This window comes from Benincasa hispida, chromosome 1 (genome assembly GCF_009727055.1).
Source record: "Benincasa hispida cultivar B227 chromosome 1, ASM972705v1, whole genome shotgun sequence".
In the NCBI taxonomy this organism is placed as follows: domain Eukaryota; kingdom Viridiplantae; phylum Streptophyta; class Magnoliopsida; order Cucurbitales; family Cucurbitaceae; genus Benincasa; species Benincasa hispida.
The window spans coordinates 87,303,757-87,309,756 of NC_052349.1; positions in this window are offsets into that span (position 1 = coordinate 87,303,757).

A 6,000-nucleotide genomic window follows, 5' to 3' on the forward strand; every position below is an offset into this window, starting at 1 on the left:
TACTGCATACCCCCAAAATGAGTTAGGCAATTGAGCATAGCTCATCATAGAACGAACCATATGTAATAAGGTTCTATTTCTCCTCTCTGATACACTATTCTGGTGAGGTGTGCTAGGTGCTAAAAGTTGGGATTGAATTCCATGTTCTATCATATAGTCCTAGAATTATAAATTCATGTACTCTCCACCCCGATCAGATCAAAGTCTTTTAACCGTTTTACTTAATAGGTTTTCAACTTCAGTCTTATACTCTTTGAATTTTTCAAAGGTTTCAAACTTATGTTCCATTAGGTATAAGTAACCATACCTCGAATAATCATCAATGAAAGAAATGAAGTATCCGTACCCTTCTCTAGCCTTTACATTCATTGGACCACAAAGATCCGAATGTATGAGATCTAAGGGCTCTTTGGCTCTATAACCTTTTCCACTAAAAGGTCTTTTAGTCCTTTTTTCTTCAAGACAGGATTCACACGGAGGTAATGAATCATCTTCTAATTTGCTTAGAAGTCCATTCTTTACCAATCTCTCGATCCTATTGAGATTTATGTGACTTAATCTCAAATACCAAAGATATGTATCATTGTTACTTGGAGAAATTCTTCGCCTTTATGTTTGAGTATTCGCAGTTTTAAAAATCTCATGATTTAAAAATGCTTTTAATTCAGTTGGTCTTAACACATATAATTTGTCTTCTAGTCTAGCTGGATAGATAGTTACACCATTTTTCATAATGAACGTTTCATTATATGAAAAAGAAACAAAGTACGACTGTTCAATTAAATAGGAAATAGAAACAAGGTTCATCCTCATTTTAGGAACAAGGTATAAGTTTTCTAAAAACAAGAATCTATTCCCAAAAAATAACTTAGCAGCTCCTACTGCACGAGCTGAAATGACGTCTCCCATTTCAACTTTGAGCGTCATTTCACCCTCCTCGAGCTACTAGAAGGAACTAATTCCTTGTAAAGAAGAACAAACGTGATTAGTGGCTCCTGAATCAAGTATCCAGGCATTATAGTCTTATTCCACTAAACAAGTTTCCATGACTAGTAAATTATGTTTACTTTCATTCTCTTTCTTCTTCTCAGCAAGGTACTTAAGCCAATTGCATTTCCAATGACCATCCATATTAAAGTGGAAGCATTTGCCCTTGTCGATGGCCTTACCTTTGCCTTTCCCAGCAATAGGAGCCTTCCCCTTCCCTTCTTTCTTTTTCTAGATCTTCTTAGAACTAGAGGATGAAGGAACAAATTTGGTTCGCGAGGATGAACCCTTGTGGAACTTCTAGGAATGGGCAAGATTTGCCTCTCCTTCTACCGATCCTTTACCTTTCATAAAGGACTGAAGTCTATAACTCATTAAGAAGGGTAGTTATGGTGTATTGTATTTTGTTCATAACCGCATTGCTATGGAATTGAAGGAAACTCTTCAGAAGAGATTCCAAAATAAATGACACCTGACTCTGCTCATCGATGACTGTACCCTTCATTTCGGTGACATTGAACTGGACCATCAGGTCGAGAACATGTTCTCTCACTGATTGCCCTTATTTCATATGTAGATTAGAAATGTATTTGAGGGCCTCGTGCCAGATATGAATGGGCGGTTGTCCAAACATTTCCTAGAAGGACTCCATGATTTGACGTGTAGACATCATGGCGTTATGCTTCTTGGTAAGAACATCAAATAGACTTTCCAAGATGTAGACTCGAGCCTTGTCATTGGCCTTCGTCAGACGATCATAAACATCATTTAAGACAAATCGCATATCATCAATAACCAGAATCGTATCCAGGTTAGATTTCCATTCGTATAGTTTTCACCGGTTAATTTTTCATTTTTAAGTAAGGAAATGATTGTGGAAGACATGCTAAAACGAATAACAAACAATTGACCGTATAGTTATATTTGTCTTAACCTATTACTTAATTGTCCAATCAATTTAGCAAAAACACATATAGTCATAGAACCTTAATTAAACTAATGAACCCATGAGTTATGAAACAGTGTTATGTATAGCAACGAGAATAGATTTCAATGCGGGGGAGTGGAACATGAGATTATAGGGACCAGGATCCTCTTTGGGTCAAAAAAGTAAGGCAGACCAAAATGCTCCAAAGCCTCTACAAAAGAGTTAGAGCACAGATAGAATTCCTCGATTTTAGGGACAACAAAGCTCTCAGTTTGTAGCTGTTAAAGAGGATAAGTCAGTCTATTCATCGTGTGGAAGACGTCACTAAGGATGTTGTCTAGCCGATACTTGAGTTTGTCTTTTATATGGCCAGGAAGGGCACATGTCTGAGAAATGCCCCCAAGAAGAATGCATCTAATAACAGGGGCCAACATACGAGATTGAACCAAAGAGGTTCTAACTGTCAGTAATAGTAGGGTAGGCTCTACTCAACTACTCGGCAGAAAGCCGAGAAGTTTGACACCATGGTGACAACTATCCTTCTAATCTTGGGACACCAAGCATTGGTTTTGTTTGACTCTGGCTCATTGATGACATAAAATTAGCCGTTAAAGAAGATGACTAAAATTATGTGGAAAGCAATTATGCGATGCATGTCTTAGGTTATGCGTTTATTATCATTCGTCGGTGGTCATGCATTGGAATAAAAATATGTGTTACTCTTATATGCGATGACCATGCGTTCCTGTCACAAGTTTTCTTACGCTCGCGCCAAGTATAATGCGAACGCAAGTTTCTCGGAAGATCGGAGGTCGAACTCAAGGACTTATAACTAAAGGTTTTGCGGTGATGTGTTTGCGGTGGATGAATAAAAGAATGATGGGGGTTTTAAGCTACAAACTACTCCTACTCCTAACAGACAAAGCAGTAGGAATATGACTGAGAGGTAGAGACGCGACAACTATTGACGCATAGAAAATGCATGGAAAAAGAGATAAAATGTGAGGATGTCAAATCATCGCAACCCTAAGTGTGACCGCAAGGGCAACCCCAGCCAACACAAACTAATGCGATCATGCCATACATGGCCGACTCAAATGCACGTGATTTGTAATAGCAAACGGAACTTATTCCTAAGTCTCCATTCTTGCTTATGCAATCTTAATCTAGCTCTCTCGAGCCTCGATTCTAACCTAGCTCTCTCAAGTCTTCGGTACTTTCTTTAGACTCTCTCTCAAGTAGTTCTAAAGGTGTAATGTACGCATGCATAAGACAAGGTAACCACAAAAGCCTGTTTGATGTAAGATTATTCCTATCTCTAGTGAACACTTGCTTACATTGCTTAATGCGACCAACCGCTTACCCTCCCAGGCAGTTCGTTGTTGCTGACTTTACTCATAGACAAGTATTGCGTCCGCTTATAGACAAGCGTTTCTATGGCTTCACACTAAGCAAATAAGGTTTTCTCACAACACTCACGCAACGCACACCTCCCGGTGGTTTTCTACATGCTTTATATTCCTATGCTGCATGATTAAGTATGTGAACTCTAACAGTCTCACTAAGTGATGCAATGAAAGTTAAGGATACTAAGTAATGAAGATGGAGACGGAATTGAAGGAAATACAGAAATGTATTGATCACAGAATGTATTAATTCCTTAAGCCAAAATGTAATACAATACAATATAGGAAAAGTAGAGAAATGGAAAAGGCTAGCTGGAAGCAATGTCTTGCATCTAGCAGATGTGTGTCAAGGCTGCCGGTGGTGCCATGGAAGGTCGGTGGAGCTGACTCTTTCGAGATCTAACTCCGGCAAAGGCTCCGGTCATCACTCGGAATGGATGAAGGAGATGAAAAACTCTCAAGCTTTAATCTAACGCTTTGGTCTGGATCACAAGGATCCACCCGAAGGTAGAAACTTGGATGATTTGAAATTTTGCTCATCAGCTTCTATTTATAGAGCTTGATCGCCGACAACATTAATGGACCTACTCTGATTCTAACATTCGCGGTACGTTGATCCTTTTCTGAATCTCTTCTGCTAACGGCGTGGTAGGTGAAATGTCAACATCATATTTTGATTCTCCCGAGATATGCGTTCATGTTTCCATTCCACCAACTTTGCGTTCATCCCTCTATTATGGTTATCATCGTGTAGCCGCAATCTTGTAATGACCGCATTCGTTTGACAACCGCAGCTCCTATGTGATGGATGCATGCAGTTGATGGCCGCAACATCCATGCGTCGAACGTATGCGTTCGCCTTTGCGATGGAGAAATTCTCTGCATGCGGTCGTCTTTGCGGTAGCCCGGCTTTCGCGTATGCGCTCGCTTCCTACGTTAGCTACAAAGATAGACAATTGAACGTATAATAACACATAATAGTGGGTTAGCCGAGATTCTTAATGCCGAATGACGCAAACTCATTTTCTCATGAATTCCTAACATATTTGCCGCATATTTCACTTAACAATCCTCATAATTCTAAATAAAAGGCGTAAGATGAGGTGTATTTCTGCCCGTCATCACTCATCTCACTCATTCATATCATCGGCATTTGTAACTGTAGGGATCAAATCCTGAGTGAAAGCACGTGAACGACTTGCATCTCGAAAATCAAATTTTGAAGAAACAAAAATAGTATTCTAAAATAGAACATATGATGGATAAACATATGGAATAACATGCTTTGGAGAAGGGAAACAAAGAGAGAACCATCTTATCTTTGAAGATTCTCGAGCTCCATGAAAGATCCTTTTGATCTTGCCAGAAACTTCTTCTCGATCGAAGTTGAACACAACCACGAGAATAACCTTGTTATTCTCAAGGATTTCAATAGAAGGATAGGTGGTATTCAACTAATTGGAAGAGGAATAGGTAGAAAGATTTCTCTTAGAGCATAAAGAGAGGATTTTTGTTTTGGTGGCTAGGATAAATCTCATTAAAATCAATTCTTGCCCTACAAGAGCCAAAAGGAAGAATTTATATGGAGAAAGGTTAACCCTTTCTCCAAGTCTTTCTCAATTTACCCATATGCTTAATTAATTAAAAAACCTTTATTTAATTAATTAGCACATTAATTAAAAAACATCTATACATTAAATCAAATTTAACGTATATATTTAATTAACATAAATAAGTATCGTATGTTTATGTGCATCACCTCTTTATTAATTTAATTAATTAATTCTTTATGAATCTAATCCACTTGAATTAAATATTTGAATCTCATTCAAATATTTCTCTCCAACTTAATTTAAATTATAGATCAAATCCATAATCAATTACATATTAATCACATTAATAAACAATTTCCTCAATTTGATTTGAATAATTCAAATCATTCCTCTTTAATATCCTTTAGTGAGCTAACAAGGGGACCTGGTGGACCTGCAGATCAGAAGGTCCAACGATATGAGATTAATTGGCTAAACTCATTAGCCAAATTAAACAATATTCGTTAACTGTGGGTACACTCCATTAAAGACCCACAACTGCACTCTTCTCAGTATAGATATATTTCTGTGTCCATGGATATAGACCAATAATAGCATGTTAGTCCTTCACGAGTGTCCATAACACTAATTGGGTCAAATTACCATTTTACCTTTGGGTTACCTTTGTAATCTTAAGTACCAATGCTTCTCTAATAAACAACTTGTTTATGGTTCAACCAATAAATAACAACCCTTCTCGAACCAATGAGAGGGTAGAACCTTTTGTTCGAGTCCCGAAGACACCACTTAAGGGAACATTTATACTTACCCTGAAGTGAGGAAGGAGTGAATTCCATCTTGTATTATTATGCTCCCAACCCCTTACTCGGTCTTATCCCCAAAATGGTAGGCTTATTGAGTCGCAAACTGACCACTTTCACTCATACAAATTAAAAGGACAATCCCTCATGAACAGGGGTTCATAATACATTTGGGATTAAGACTAAGTTGATTGGGCCATCCAATTAAAATAGGAACCAAACATAGTGGTTACTAATTCGCAGTTGATAATAGGCAGAAATGCACGTTATTACAGTGCTAAGTTATTAAACAATGAAAGTTTGCGTTGATAAAATATGTAAGATGC